Consider the following 17302-nt stretch of genomic DNA (forward strand, 5'->3'; position numbering starts at 1 on the left):
TTCAGTTTTTTGAGGAACCTCCATACTATTCTCTGTAGTGACTGTATCAATTTACATACCCACAAACAAGCGTAGGAGTGTTCCCTTTTCGCCATGTCCTCTCTAGTGTTTACTTTTTGTGAAATTTTTATGATGGCCATTCTGACTAGTATGAGGTGATACCTCATTGTAATTTTGATTTGCATTTCTTTAATAATTAGTGATGCTGAGCATTTTTTCATTTATTTGTTTGGCATCTATATGTCTTTGGAGAAATGTCTGTTTAGGTCTTCCACTTATTTTTTTCATTGGGTTGGGTTTTTTATATGTTGAGTTGTAGATTCTAATTTAAACATGTAATCAAAGCTAATAGGAATAAACATTTCAGTTTAGAGTAGGAAAGTAGAATATGTGCTTTCAGTAAAGAAGTTATGAAGAATGGAATTGAATTTTGCTGAAGGAAAAGAAACACTGTCTTAGAGCTGACTGTTTTTCAATGGAACAATAAGGGACAAACTAGTAGGGATACAGAGAATGACGAAAGATTGTGAAAAGTAACCCTGGCTAGTGGGGTGGGGGGGGGGGGTGCGTTTTTTATGCATGTCCAGGGTTTAAGTAATTTTATATTGAAATAATGAAATAAATAAATTTTGTTGCTAAGTAGGTGAGTACAGGATTGGAATTTGAAAGAAGTTTCTTAATGCTCCTTTTTTATAAGAGATTGTATGAATTCTGTGCCCTTAAGTCTTTTAATTTTTTCCCCATCTTTTTGTGACTTGGGTTAAATAAATAAGTATTTTTTAAAAAAGACTTATGATCTTTTATGTTTTAAAACATTTTTATTATTTTTAATAGACTTATCAAATTATCAAAATCTAACTGAAGCTTTTTTAGCCTGAAACTGACACTGGGATGCTTTGAAGGGACACTGAGACATCTCAAAGAAGAATGTTAAATGAATTATTTGGCATGTGAAATTATTTGAAAAACGTTGTCAAGTGATTGGCATTTATTCATACACCTTAGCTTATGGTGAATGGATAAATGTCATTAGTATAGATATTCCAAAATTTATGTGAAATTTCTTACATTTGATATGCCCTGTTGCAATATTAGTTATAATTCTAATTATTAGCCTAAAATATTTTATGTCACAGAAATATCTAAGTTTCTTGCTAACTGCATTATACTCAAATCTTTAACCATTCTAAGTTTTGTAATTTATAGATAATCATTATTTTCCACTTATGCTTTTACACAATGAAGGTCTTCAAGAAAACTCATAAAAAATAACTTAAAAAAAAAAAGAAATGTAAGTTTTCAGTAGCCTTTAGATAATACCACTGACCTAAGTAACAAATGAAAAAACTCTAATGGGAAAACTCACAACTTCATCCAAATCAACAAGAATTAATTACATGGGGTTGAATGAGCTGATGACCATGATATATAACTTTATGAAATTTTAGAAAATATACAAGCTTAATTTTTATTTTCCAGAAAAATCTTTCTCTTATGATGTGACTTGCAACAAGTTGATAAAATATAGCTTTGTAAAGGGTGAAGCATTAACCTTTTTCTCTCTACTTGATCCTATCAGAGATTGGCTTCTTCAGCCAGGTCTCCTGTGGACTTGATGGTTTATTACAAGTGGATTAAAATGAGTTATACTAATTATTGTTTTAATTTATTCTTTGTTTACAAATTATGATTTGTGTCTCTCTGCTACACTATGGTTTTGTCAATATTACCAGCTGTATTACTGATACCATGTCTATTTTATAAAATTGTTGCCTGTTTCAATACCCAATGTAAAACTAGGCCTCTAGCAAAATTGATGATGGCTGAACATCTTGAGGAAATAGATCAAATCTATGACTCTTACAGTGATTGTAATAGTATGATTATAGGTATGGGTTTCCCTGGTAGCTCAGTTGGTAAACAATCCACCTACAATGCAGGAGACCCCGGTTCAGTTCCTGGTTTATGAAGATCCGCTGGAGAAGGGGTAGGCTACCCACTCCAGTATTCTTGAGTTTCCCTTGTGGCTCAGCTGGTAAAGAATCTGCCTGCAATGTGGGAGACCTGGGTTCAATCCCTGGGCTGGGAACATCCCCTGGAGAAGGGAAAGGCTACATACTCCAGTACTCAGGCTTAGAGAATTCCATGAACTGTATAGTCCATGGGGTTGCAAAGAATCAGACACGACTGAGCAACTTTCACTTTCACAGGTATGGGAAGAAGCAAGAAGGGGGGAAAATATTGAATCGTAGCAGTCTAGTAAGATAGAGGATCCAGAGAATCTTTAATTATTAATAGGGCCTAATCCAGAAATTAATGCCTGGAATGGCATGCCAACAAGAATTCTCACCTGATCTGGGATGAGCCTCCAAGCTTTGTGGGGCAAAAATTAGTCCTGATATATGTCCCAAATATTGGTCAAATTTCATACCCAGAGGAGGAACTGAGAACTACAGTATTTCCTTCCATATCAGTAAACAAAGAATGTCACAATCATCAGTGATTGCAGTCACCACTGATGGTGAACTGATGAATTCTGTGGGAACTCAGGAAGGAAACAAAAATTACTTGCCATCTAACAGCCATCAGACTGCTGCAGCCACTCCCAATAGTAAGCCCTGAGGAAACTCTGCTGCTGCTGCTGCTGCTGCTAAGTCGCTTCAGTCGTGTCTGACTGTGTGCGACCCCATAGATGGCAGCTCACCAGGCTCCCCTGTCCCGGGATTCTCCAGGCAAGAACACTGGAGTGGGTTGCCATTTCCTTCTCCAATGCATGAAAATGAAAAGTCAAAGTGAAGTCACTCAGTCGTGTCCGACTCTTCACAACCCCATGGACTGCAGCCTACCAGGCTCCTCCATCCATGGGATTTTCCAGGCAAGAGTGCTGGAGTAGGGTGCTATTGCCTTCTCTGGAGGAAACTCAGGAAACAAATAAAAACAGGATACTGGCTCCAGATAGCTGAGGTGTATATCACAGGAGTGATTTCAGTGAGCCTAGACTCTTGCATCTTCCCATATATAGAAAAAAACACTAAATTCCTTAAATTGAGATATCTAGTTTTCTTTTATTAAGAATAGTTTTTTGTTCCTACAACCTGCTCTTTGTTCAAAAGCTCCTATATATCCTAACTGCCCCCTCCCCCACCTTGCCTCCTCAGAGCAGTTTTCTCATCCTAAGTATGTCTGCTAAATAAAGCATAACTCTAAAAAAAAAAAAAAAGGATTCTCTAACTTTTGATTACTGAATTATAATGTGTCTTGGTATGTATCTCTGTATTTATCTTATTTGGGACTTTCTGGGCTTCAGTTGTAAAGAATCCACCTGCCAATGCAGGAGACGTGGTTACAATCCCTGGATTGGAAAGATCCCCTGAAGGAGGGAATGGCAACCCACTCCAGTGTTCTTGCTTGGATAAACCTATGGACAGAGGAGTCTGATGGGCTACAGACCATGGTGTCACAAAGAGTCAGACATGAGTCACATATGCATGGGCTTCCTGGACCTGGATATCTTTTTCCTCCCACAGGTTAAGGACATTTTCACCCATCATTTCTTCAAATTATCTTACTTCCCCCTTTTGTGCTTTTCTTCTGAGACTCCCATAATGTGAATGTTATTCTGCTTGATGTTGTCCCACACATCCCATAAGCTATCTTCACTCTTACTTTTTTTTGTTGTTGTTGTTTTTACTGCTCTGTTTGGGTGGATTGCCTTGCCTTGTCTTCTGGATTGCTGGTCTTTTCTTCTACTTCAGCTCTGCTGCTGTTGAAACCTTTAATATACTTTTCAGTTCAGTTAAGATATTCTTCAATTCTGTGACTTTCATTTGGTACTTTCTTATATCTTCTCTCTCTTTGTTGAAGTTCTCTGTTTACATCCATTTTTCTAAGTTTGGTAAGCATTTAAATGATGATTAATTTGAATTCTTTATCAGGTATATTATTTATCTTTGTTGCATTAAGGATTTTTTCTTGTAGTGTTATATTTTCTTTTTCTTTTTTTTTTTTGACAATTCAAGTAATTTATTGTAATGAACAGCAATCAAATTCCATAAAGAAAATATCATAAAGATATAACTGGACAGAGCAAATACTCAATGTAAGAATTCAAATTTCAACATTAGTTGTTTGTCAGTTGCTTCATTTGCTATTATCTTCTCCCATTCTGAAGGCTGTCTTTTCACCTTGCTAATAGTTTCCTTTGATGTGCAGAAGCTTTTAAGGTTAATTAGGTCCCATTTGTTTATTTGTGCTTTTATTTCCAATATTCTGGGAGGTGGGTCATAGAGGATCCTGCTGTGATGTATGTCAGAGAGTGTTTTGCCTATGTTCTCCTCTAGGAGTTTTATAGCTTCTGGTCTTACGTTTAGATCTTTAATCCATTTTGAGTTTATTTTTGTGTATGGTGTTAGAAAGTGTTCTAGTTTCATTCTTTTACAAGTGGTTGACCAGATTTCCCAGCACCACTTGTTAAAGAGATTGTCTTTCATCCATTGTATATTCTTGCCTCCTTTGTCAAAGATAAGGTGTCCATATGTGTGTGGATTTATCTCTGGGCTTTCTATTTTGTTCCACTCATCTATATTTCTGTCTTTGTGCCAGTACCATACTGTCTTGATAACTGTGGCTTTGTAGAAGAGCCTGAAGTCAGGTAGGTTGATTCCTCCAGTTCCATTCTTCTTTCTCAAGATCGCTTTGGCTATTCGAGGTTTTTTGTATTTCCATACAAATTGTGAAATTATTTGTTCTAGCTCTGTGAAGAATGCTGTTGGTAGCTTGATAGGGATTGCATTGAATCTATAGATTGCTTTGGGTAGTATACTCATTTTCACTATATTGATTTTCATTAAGAACATATCCAGGATACAGTCACCTGCTTCATCACGGCAGTGGGAAAATGCCTTGAATTCAAACATCCACCACCTTCAGTGATGTAGTGTGAGAATACCTTTCTACATTTTCCTGTCAGGTTTAGCAAGGAGGCAATAGAATGTCTTGAAAACAAATGCTACTGAGTCCAAGCCACAAAGCCTGGGAGCTGCAGCAAGCAAACTGAGTATTGCTGTGATGCCTTGCCCTGACAGATCTTAGCAACGCAGCAAGATGGTGCCACATTTTTCTGTTTTTGCTTGTGCTAATGGGAAGAGGGAAAGTGCAAAATGATGTTCACTAGTGCCTCCTTCTTTGCAGAGTCCAAACTGTCTCCTGCCTCTCCAGCAGATTTTATTTTAAATTTTATTTTAATTTAATTTTTAATATTTATTTAATTTAATTTATAATTTTATTTTTAATTTATTTTTAAATTTTAATTATTTTTAATTTAATTTTTATTTTTTATTAAAAATTTTCTATTTGTAACTTTAAAATATTTTTATTGAAGGATAGTTGAGTTAAAAATTACACTAGTTTTAAATAGAAAATATAGTGACTCAGTATTTTTATAGTTTATATCCCATGTGAAGCTACTATAAAATATTGGTTATATTTCCTGTACTGTCAATTACACTCATTAATTTTGTTTTATATTAATAGTTCAGTTCAGTTCAGTTCAGTCACTCAGTCGTGTCCGACTCTGCGACCACATGAACTGTAGCACGCAAGGCCTCCCTGTCCATCACCAACACCCGGAGTTCACTCAGACTCATGTCCATCGAGTCGGTGATGCCATCCAGCCACCTCATCCTCTGTCGTCCCCTTCTCCTCCTACCCCCAATCCCTCACAGCATCAGGGTCATTTCCAATGAGTCAACACTTCGCATGAGGTGGCCAAAGTACTGGAGTTTCAATTTTAGCATCATTCCTTCCAAAGAAATCCCAGGGCTGATCTACTTCAGAATGGACTGGTTGGATCTCCTTGCAGTCCAAGGGACTCTCAAGAGTCTTCCCCAACACCACAGTTCAAAAGCATCAATTCTTCAGTGATCAGCTTTCTTCACAGTCCAACTCTCACATCCATACATGACCACTGGAAAAACCATAGTCTTGACTAGATGGACCTTTGTTGGCAAAGTAGTGTCTCTGCTTTTCAATATGCTATCTAGGTTGGTCATAACTTTTCTATCAAGGAGTAAGCGTCTTTTAATTTCATGGCTGCAGTCACCATCTGCAGTGATTTTGGAGCCCCCCAAAATAAAGTCTGAAACTGTTTCCCCATCTATTTCCCATGAAGTGATGGGACCAGATGCCATGATCTTCGTTTTCTGAATGTTGAGCTTTAAGCCAACTTTTTCACTCTCCTCTTTCACTTTCATCAAGAGGCTTTTTAGTTCCTCTTCACTTTCTGCCATAAGGGTGGTGTCATCTGCATATCTGAGGTTATTGATATTTCTCCCAGCAATCTTGATTCCAGCTTGTGCTTCTTCCAGCCCAGTGTTTCTCATGACGTACTCTGCATAGAAGTTAAATAAGCAGGGTGACAATATACAGACTTGATGTACTCCTTTTCCTATTTGGAACCAGTCTGTTGTTCTCTGTCCAGTTCTAACTGTTGCTTCCTGACCTGCATACAAATTTTTCAAGAGGGAGGTCAGGTGGTCTGGTATTCTCATCTCCTTCAGAATTTTCCACAGTTTATTGTGATCCACACAGTCAAAGGCTTTGGCATAGTCAGTAAAGCAGAAATAGATGTTTTTCTGGAACTCTCTTGCTTTTTTGATGATCCAGTGGATGTTGGCAATTTTAATTGTAAGTTTGAGGCTTGTGTTTTGACCTAGCTTGTGATCTATCCTGGTGAATGTTTCACGTTCACTCAAAAAGAATGTGTACTCTGCTGCTTTTGGATGGTCTAATATATCATTTCAACCGAGTATTTCCTTACTGTTTTCTCTCTAGGTGATCTGTCCACTGATGCAAGTTGGATGTTAAAAACCTCAAACATTATTGTTTATATTACTGTTAGTTTTTCTTCATCTTTATTAATATTTATATATTTATGTGTTGCTTTGTTGGGTATATATATTACAAATTTCTAAGTCTTTTTCTTGGATCCATACCTTTATTACTATGTAGTGTCCTTTTTTGTTTCTTATAACTAATTACAGTCTGTTTTGTTTGATATACATATTGTTATTCTAACCTTTTTTGGTTTCTGTTTGCATGAGATACTTTTTTTTTTTTTAATCATCTCACTGTGTGTGTCTTTAGATCTGAAGTGAGTCTGTTGTAGGCAGCATATATATGGATCTTGTATTTTTTTTTTTCATTAATTTCTGCCATTCTGTGTTTTTTGATGGAAGCATTTAGACCATTGACAGTTAAAGTCATTACTGATAGGTATGTACTTACTGCCATTTTGTTAATTGTTCTCAGGTTGTTTTTGTAATTCTTTTTTTTTTTTTTATTCTCTTCCCTTTTGATTTGATGACTATCTTTAGTGCTATGTTTGAATTCTTTTCTGTGTAAGTGTATCTATTATCAATTTTTGGTTTGTAGTTACCCTGAGACATACATAACTGTATATAAACATATAACGATAATAACATAATATTTGTATGGGTTATTGTAACATAGTATAATAATTATATGATACAAATGTATGATTATTTTAACTTGATTATCTCGTTTGAATACTTTCTAAGCAGCCTTCTACTTTTACTTGCCCCTCTCATGTTTAAAGTTGTTGAACTCATATTTTATACCTTTTTGTTTTGTGTATCCTTTTAAACTTTTTATTGAGAATGTAGATAATTTTACTACTTTTGTTTTTCACCCTTTCTATTAGCTTTGTAGGTAAGTTGATGTACTACCTTTACCAGTGAGACTTTTCCTTTCATAATTTTTTTTATATTTCTAGTTGTGATCTTTTCCATCTAGAGAAGTCCCTTTAAGATTTCTTGTAAAGCTAGTTTAATGGTGTTGAGCTGTTTTATCTTTTTCTTGTCTTTAAAACTTTATATTTTCTTTCTTTTTTAATATAAATTTATTTATTTTAATTGGAGGCTAATTACTTTACAATATTGTATTGGTTTTGCCATATATCAACATGAATCTGCCACGGGTGTACACTTGTTTCCCATCCTTAATCCCCCTCCCACCTCCCTCTCCATACCATCCCTCTGGGTCATCCCAGTGCACCAGCCCCAAGCATCCTGTATCCTGCATCGAACCTGGACTGGTGATTCATTTCATATATGATATTATACATGTTTCAATGCCATTCTCCCAAATCAGCCCACCCTCTCCCTCTCCCACAGAGTCCGTAAGACCAGAAACTATAAAACTCCTAGAGGAGAACATATGCAAAACACTCTCCGACATAAATCATAGCAGGATCCTCTATGACCCACCTCCCAGAATATTGGAAATAAAAGCAAAAATAAACAAATGGGACCTAATTAAACTTAAAAGCTTCTGCACAACAAAGGAAATTATAAAGAAGGTGAAAAGACAGCCTTCAGAATGGGAGAAAATAATAGCAAATGAAGCAACTGACAAAGAGCTAATCTCAAAAATATATAAGTAACTCCTGCAGCTCAATTCCAGAAAAATGAATGACCCAATCAAAAAATGGGCCAAATAACTAAACAGACATTTCTCCAAAGAAGACATACAGATGGCTAACAAACACATGAAAAGATGCTCAACATCACTCATTATCAGAGAAATGTAAATCAAAACCACAGTGAGGTACCATTTCACGCCAGTCAGAATGGCTGCAATCCAGAAGTCTACAAGCAATAAATGCTGGACAGGGTGTGGAGAAAAGGGAGCCCTCTTACACTGTTGGTGGGAATGCAAACTAGTACAGCCACTCTGGAGAACATTGTGGAGATTCCTTAAAAAACTGGAAATAGAACTGCCTTATGACCCAGCAATCCCACTGCTGGGCATACACACCAAGGAAACCAGAAGGGAAAGAGACACGTGTACCCCAATGTTCATTTACAGCACTGTTTATAATAGCCAGGACATGGAAGCAACCTAGATGCCCATCAGCAGATAAATGGATAAGAAAGCTGTGGTACATATACACAATGGAGTATTACTCAGCCATTAAAAAGAATACATTTGAATCAGTTCTAATGAGGTAGATGAAACTGGAGCCTAATATACAGAGTGAAGTATGCCAGAAAGCAAAACACCAATACAGTATAGTAATGCATATATATGGAATTTAGAAGGGTGGTAACAATAACCCTGTATGCAAGACAGCAAAAGAGAAGCAGATGTATAGAAAACTTTATATTTTCTACAAAACTGAGTAATAGCCTTGCTGGGTAGAGTTCTGGGTTGTAGGTTATTTTTGTTCCTCACTTTAAATATGTTGTGCCATTCCTGGCCTGTAACAGTTCTGCTGAGTCAGCTGACAGTTTTATTGGTGTTTCCTTGTGTGTATCTCGTTGCTTCCCCTTGCTGTTTTTAATATTTTAAGTTAATTTTCCATTTTAATTATTATACAGTGTGTCTTGTTGTGCATATCATTAGGTTGATTTTCTTTGGGTTCCCTGTCCTTCCTGGACGTGAATGTCTTTTTCCTCTCCAAGCTGGGGATGCTTTTGGTTATGATTGCCTAAAATAAGTTCTCTGCTCTTTTTTCTCTCTCTTCTCCTTCTGAGGCCCATATAATGTGAATGTTAGTGTGCTTGATGTTGTCCCAGAGATCTCTTAAACTGTCTTCATTTTTTAAAATTCTTTGTTTTTTTTTTTTTTTCTGTTCATTTTTTATGTCTTCCACTACTCTGTCTTCCTTCCAGTTTACTGATCCATTCCTCTGTATCTTCTAATCTACTGTTGATTTCTTCTAGTGTATTTTTATTTCAGTTATTGTGCTTCAACTCTGGTTCTTCATATATATATATATATATATATATATATATATATATATATAATAACTCTTTGTTAAATTTCTCATTGTATTCACCCATTTTTCTTCCATCTTCATCGAGCATTTTAAGGATCACTACCTTGAACTCATAAGGTAGATTCCTTATCTCCATTCATTTAGTTCTTCTGAATTCTTGCTTCTTCATTTGAAACATATTCCTTTGTTACCTCATTTTGCCTAATTTTCTGGGTTTATCTTTGTGCATTAGATAGGTCAGTTATGATTACCAGTCTTGAGGTAGTGACCTTATGTAGGAGATGTTCTATTGGACCAGATAGCACATTTTCCTCTGGTTACCACATTTATATGATCCAGGCATGCCCCTTATATAAGCTGTGTGTATCTTCCTATTGTGGTGCAACTGACTAAAATGGGCATGCTGGTATGTGCTTCTTGTCCTGGTCCTTTTGGCTGCATTTTGTGGAGGCTGATGGCTACCAGTAAGCATGGCTAGGTCTGGTACAGTTGGCTATGAGGCCAAGGTATCCCATAGCAGCTGGTTGCAGGTCTCATGTGATCCTGTGGCTGATACTGGCCAGCTGATTGGACAGATCAGGTTCCATGGTAGCTGGTTTTGGGTTCCAGGGTTGTCCAAGGCTGGTGTCAGACTTCTGGTGGGAGGGGCTATGTCACATTGTGGCTGTCTGTGGGCCTGGTATATCCTGGGACAGCTAGCTGTTAGACTCAGGGATGATGAGGCTGGTGCCATCTCACTGATGTGCAGGTCTGGTTCCTCTTGTGACTGTCTCCTAGGCCTGTGGAGTCCAGGCACTGGTTCCCACTGAATGGTGTGCAGGGCTTGCTTCCAGCACTTATAGGTTAGGTAGAGGTCTTCAAAATTGTGCTTACCAGATCCAGTTTCTTCATGGTAGAATGAGCTTTTTAAAATGGCTGCCACCAGCATCTATGTCCCCAGGAGAAGTCCCAGTTGCCTTCTGCCTCTCTGGGAGGCTCACAAAGATCAGAAACTGGGTCTGATTAGACTCCTTTCAAATTACTGCCTCTGCCCTGAGTCTTGTAGTGCATGAGATTTTGCATGTACCCCCCTCAGGCTGTCCAAAAAAAAGCAATGATGGCCTTCTTAGCCAGACATTCTATAGCCTTGTTGTTCTGGTATAAGACTCTAGGATTAAGAGCCATATGTATGTTTTGGACCCATTGATCCTTGGGGACACCTCTGCAGTTGTAATCATCCTCCCATTTGTGGGTTGCCTACCCAGGAGAATGTGTGCCTCCTTAGTTGCTCAGTGTGTCTGACTCTGTGACCCCGTGGACTGTAACCTTCCAGATTCCTCTGTCCATGGGATTTTCCAGGCAAGAATACTGGAGTGAGTTGCCATTCCCTTCTCCAGAGGATCTTCTTGATCCAGGTATCTAACCCACGTCTCTTGTATCTCCTACATTGACAGGTGGATTCTTTATCACAGAGTCATCTGGGATGCTCACTCAGGGGTATACATCTTGGCTATACTGTGTCTATGCACCTCTTACATATCTTGTTTGATACCTTCTTTATATCTTTACTTGTAGAAAATCTTTTCTCTTAGTCTTCAGGTCATAATATCAATAGTTGCTCTGTAAATGATTGTAATTTTGGTGTGACTCTGAGAGGAGATGAGCTAAGGATCTTCCCAATCAGCCATCTTAGTTATTCCATCACAAGTAAGAAAATTTCAAATAGTGAAAAGCACTATTTTAGAAATGAAATATGATAAATACAGTGGAAGTGAGAAATATATTTAAAGGACTAGATCTGATAGATAAGAGTGCCTTATGAACTATGGATGGAGGTTCATGACATTGTATAGGAGACAGGGATCAAGACATTCCCAATGGAAAAGAAATGCAAATTAGCAAAATGGCTGTCTGGGAAGGCCCTACAAGTAGCTGTGAAAAGAAGGGAAGCGGAAAGCAAAGGAGAAGAGAAAAGATATAAGCATCTGAATGCAGAGTTCCAAAGAATAGCAAGGAGAGATAAGAAAGCCTTCCTCAGCGATCAATGCAAAGAAATAGAGGAAAACAACAGAATGGGAAAGACTAGAGATCATTTCAAGAAAATTAGAGATACCAAGGGAGCATTTCATGCAAAGATGGGCTCGATAAAGGACAGAAATGGCATGGACCTAACAGAAGCAGAAGATATTAAGAAGAGGTGGCAAGAATACACAGAAGAACTGTACAAAAAAGATCTTCATGACCCAGATAATCATGATGGTGTGATCACTGACCTAGAGCCGGACATCCTGGAATGTGAAATCAAGTGGGCCTTAGAAAGCATCACTACGAACAAAGCTAGTGGAGGTGATGGAATTCCAGTTGAGCTACTTCAAATCCTGGAAGATGATGCTGTGAAAGTGCTGCACTCAATATGCCAGCAAATTTGGAAAACTCAGCAGTGGTCACAGGAATGGAAAATGTCAGTTTTCATTCCAATCCCAAAGAAAGGCAACACCAAAGAATGCTCAAACTACTACACAATTTCACTCATCTCACACACTAGTAAAGTAATGCTCAAAATTCTCCAAAGCCAGGCTTCAGCAATATGTGAACCATGAACTTCCTGATGTTCAAGCTGGTTTTAGAAAAGGCAGAGGAATCAGAGATCAAATTGCCAACATCTGCTGGATCATCAAAAAAGCAAGAGAGTTACAGAAAAACGTCTATTTCTGCTTTATTGACTATGCCAAAACCTTTGACTGTGTGAATCACAATAAATTGTGGAAAATTCTTCAAGAGATGGGAATACCAGACCACCTGAGCTGCTTCTTGAGAAACCTGTATGCAGGTCAGGAAGCGACAGTTAGAACTGGACATGGAACAACAGACTGGTTCCAAATAGGAAAAGGAGTACATCAAGGCTGTATATTATCACCCTGCTTATTAAACTTATATGTAGAGTACATCATGAGAAACACTGGGCTGGAAGAAGTACAAGCTGGAATCAAGATTGCTGGGAGAAATATCAATAACCTCAGATATGCAGATGACACCACCCTTATGGCAGAAAGTGAAGAGGAACTAAAGAGCCTCTTGATGAAAGTGAAAGAGGAGAGTGAAAAGTTGGCTTAAAGCTCAACATTCAGAAAACGAAGATCATGTCATCTGGTCCCAGCACTTCATGAGAAATAGATGGGATGGGGAAACAGTGTCAGACTTTATTTTTTGGGCTCCAAAGTCAGTGCAGATGGTGACTGCAGTCACGAAATTAAAAGACGCTTACTCCTTGGAAGGAAAGTTATGACCAACCTAGATAGCATATTCAAAAGCAGACATTACTTTGCCAACAAAGGTCCATCTAGTCAAGACTATGGTTTTTCCAGTGATCATGTATGGATGTGAGAGTTGGACTGTGAAGAAAGCTGAGCGCTGAAGAATTGATGCTTTTGAACTGTGGTGTTGGAGAAGACTTTTGAGAGGCCCTTGGACTGCAAGGAGATCCAACCAGTCCATTCTGAAGGAGATCAGCCCTGGGATTTCTTTGGAAGGAATGATGCTAAAGCTGAAACTAGTACTTTGGCCACCTCTTGCGAAGTGTTGACTCATTGGAAAAGACTCTGATGCTGGGAGGGATTGGGGGCAGGAGGAGAAGGGGAAGACAGAGGATGAGGTGGCTGGATGGCATCACCGACTCGATGGTCATGAGTTTGAGTGAACTCCGGGAGTTGGTGATGTACAGGGAAGCCTGCCATGCTGTGATTCATGGGGTTGCAGAGTCAGTCACGACTGAGTGACTGAACTGAATTGAAGTGAACTGAACTGAATGTAGGTATAAACATAGTTGGAAATTTAGTCAGGAGGCAAGTCATGAAGGGTATTTGTAGACCAAAATGATGAGTATGAATTTTATTTTAAGTCTCTTAGGAAGCCATTGGAGGATTTTTAATAGTTGTTAGATGATTGCTTGACATGTAAAGAGCATCATAACCATTTGAGATTCGATTCTGAATTGTTAGATAGGCACATTTACTAGCCAAGGACCTCTCTTCAGCACACAGAATCCATAAGTATAAAATTTATTAGTTCTAGTATTGTAGTAGTATCTATTTTATATAATTTCTAAATTAGGAATTTTATTCAACTTTAATTTGAACCAGCAGTGAGGTACAACTACAACAATTATTCTCAAGCTTCAACATGCATCAGAATCATCTGTAGGCCTTGTTAAAACACACTTCTAGTGTATGTGATTTAGTAGGTCTACAAGTGAGCCCTCAAAATTTGCATTTCTAACACATTTTTAGGGGATACTGATGTTGCTGGTTGTGAGATTTGATAACCACTGGATAACAGAATACAAACTTCATGAGACCTAGGCTACATTAAAAGACATCCAGTGAATCAATGATATTTGAGGATTGAATATTGATCTTTACATGTATTCATGAGTGAATCCAGAGTTTCAGAACCTAAAGTGATTTGTGACATCTGACTCTTTTTTGAATCTTGATTTTACATTACTTAACAATGGTATCATCTCCCTATTTCTGTCTTTAGGATAAAATCTTCACTTTATTCCAAGGTTCCTATGTGGTCAAATCACCAAGTAGTCATTGTCAGCAATCAGTGAATATGATCACTTGAATGTAGTTAATAACCAAAATCAAGGTAAGTAGTGGTCATGCATACTATTGGACTTTAATCAGCATTTTGAAGACTTTAGTCATGAAATCACCTTCATGACTTTGCCAGATACATGTACTTATATTTTATTGATTTTTTTAAATCCATTTTTTGGTTTTGCTTTGCTTTGTCCTTAGTGATAATATTTATAATTTTATGTATGAAATATGCTAGTAATATTGGCATATATTAAAACTGAGCCTGTGTGCCTGCTCAGTCTCTCAGTCATGTCTGACTTTGCAACCCCAGAGACTGTAGCCCACCAGGATCCTCTATCCACTGAATTTTCCAGGTAAGAATACTGGAGTAGGTTGCTGTTTTCTACTCCACGGAATTTTCCCCACCCAGGGATGGAACCCACATCTCCTGTGTCTCTTCCATTGGCAGGCAGATTCTTTACCACTGAGCCACCTGGGAAGCCCCATGTTAAAAATTGTTCATAAAAATTAAAAAAATAATTATTCATACCAACTAAAATTATCTCATGTTCCACCAGTGATAAACATGTCTTGGTTTGGGAATCATTGAGGTAGAACAAAGTGCCTGATTCATTTATTCAAAAATTATTTATTCAGTCTATTCTGTTCTAGGCACTGTTAGAAGTGCTAGGACACAGTAGACATTTTTGTGTTGATTTTCTAGTGGAATAGATAAATAAAAAACACAAAAGTAAAATAACTTTTAGATATTAAATGTTGTCACACATACAGACACACACACACACACACACACACACACAGACACACACATCAGAATAGTAGGTTAAATAACATCAAAGGAGATACCTTAGCTATGATGGTCATGTGAATCTCTGGAGAAAGAGCATTCCAAGGAATAACAACAGATACAAGGGATCTGAAGTGAAATGGAGGGGAGGATTTGGGAAATAGCCAAAAGGCCCATGTGGCTAGAGCATAATGCATGAGGGAGCCTGTTATTAGGAAGGTAAAGTTGGAGAGGTAGATTCGGTCAGATCATGTAGGACTTTAAGCCATGATTAGAGGCTTGAATTTTATTCCACTTACAGTTGAAATATTGGGAAGTATTAAGCAGGAGAATAATCTGATTTGAACTTCAAAAAATAATCACTCTGGTTGCTCCATAGAGAATGGATTGTAGTGGAACTGGGAAAACCAACTAGGTTTCTGTTATAAGTGAAATGATGGTAGCCTGGAGCAAACTAACAGAAGTGAAGATAGAAATGATCAGATATAAAGTAGGTTTGAGAGTTGGTTTGAGAATTGGCAATATTTGTAATACATTGAATATCTATGATCATCTATCTTTGAATATCTAAAAGGGAAGGAAAAAGAAAAATCAAAGATGACTCCATGGTTTTTGACCTGTGCAATTGAAAGGATAATGGTGTTATTAATTGAGATAGGGTTAACCAGAAAAGGAGAAGGTTTAGGGTATAAATCAATGCTTCTGCTTTGAATATACTAAATTTGAGGTGCCATTTAAACATCTATATGTAGCTCTCAAATGATTGTGTGTGTACAAATCTGATGTTCATGGAAGAGATCTAGAACGGAGATATAAACTGGACTATCAGCCTTTAGATGGCATTTTAAAAGCCATGGACTTAGATTTAGATGACTGTGGGAGAAATTGTAGAGAGAGGAGAGGGCATATCTGAACCTTGAGACCCTTCAGTAGTGAGGGAAATTAAACTAATCATACAATATAGAATTGTAAATCATTATATTGCTTGATGCATTGTAATTTCAAGCCCTGATGCATTGTAATTCCAGGCCCTGGTAAAGAACTAAAGTACAATAATGGGAATAGCCTGAGATCTAATTTTATAGGTCTTGCCTTGAGAGCAACTTAAAGTGTGACTTTGCACAAGCACTTGCTCCTTTATAAAACTCAGTATTCTCATTTGTCAGATGAGGAGGGTTTGAAATTATACAGCTGCTCGAATCTCTTGTGACTTTGATTCATAGACTTCTATGATCCAGCAACTGAAACAATAAGCTTTGGATGTGACTACCTGTATCAAGAGGAATGAAAAGTAGAATACCTTCCTATTGCACATGGAAGTGGACATAGCTTTTTATACAGAATTCTGGGGTCAAAGCAAATAATTTATCTGTACTTCAGTTTGCCTGTCTGCTTTTGAGAAGGATCAGGGACCAAAAGAAGTTTAGTCAGTTATTCTAGAAATGACTTCTTTTCTCAAGTTGCCCTAGGTAAGAGTGAAGGGTATATGGGGTTGTGAAAAGCATTGAAATTTTCTTCAAACAGACCAAAGGTAGTACAAGATAACTGAATTTGGTTTCAGGGGCCTTTGGCTTCTAGTAATTTTTATCCACTAGACTGCTTATTATGTGTATGGTCCTTTCACTGCATTTCATTTTTTCTCCTTTGTAAAACAAAGAGGTTGTTCAAACTCACTGTTTCCTAGTAAACTAAAAAATTGGAACAGTTAGCATTCCTTTGAACATGTACAAATATGTCTCACTTTGGATTCTGGTTTTCCATTTATCACAATATTATATTTTCATTTTAAATTATTTTTTACATGTTGTTGATGTTCAGTCACTCAGTCATGTCTAACTCTTTGCGACCTCATGGACTGCAGCATGCCAGGCTTGACTATCCTTCACCATCTCCTGGAGCTTGCTCAAACTCACATCTATTGAGTTGGTGATGCCATCAAAACATCTTGTCCTCTGTTGTCCTATTCTCTTCCTACCTTCAGTCTTTCCCAGCATCAGGGTATTTCCAGTGAGTCAGTTCTTCACATCAGGTATCCAGAATATTGGAGCTTTGGCTTCAGCATCAGTCCTTTCAACGAATATTCAGGATTGATTTCCTTTAGGATTGACTCGTTTGATCTCCTTGCAGTCCAAG

The 17302-nt window shown here is 37.6% G+C and overlaps 1 long non-coding RNA gene across 2 annotated transcripts in view; it reads left to right on the top strand.

Moving 5' to 3' along the window:
* The window catches only part of LOC129639488 (uncharacterized), a 72290-nt gene that overhangs the window by 41597 nt on the left and 13391 nt on the right, over positions 1 to 17302 (top strand). For both annotated transcript variants that reach the window (XR_008708429.1, XR_008708428.1), the window contains one exon: positions 14318 to 14428. This is a non-coding gene — a long non-coding RNA (uncharacterized LOC129639488). The remainder of the gene's footprint in view (positions 1 to 14317; positions 14429 to 17302) is intronic.

The sequence above is a fragment of the Bubalus kerabau genome, chromosome X (assembly GCF_029407905.1).
Source record: "Bubalus kerabau isolate K-KA32 ecotype Philippines breed swamp buffalo chromosome X, PCC_UOA_SB_1v2, whole genome shotgun sequence".
NCBI lineage: Eukaryota > Metazoa > Chordata > Mammalia > Artiodactyla > Bovidae > Bubalus > Bubalus kerabau.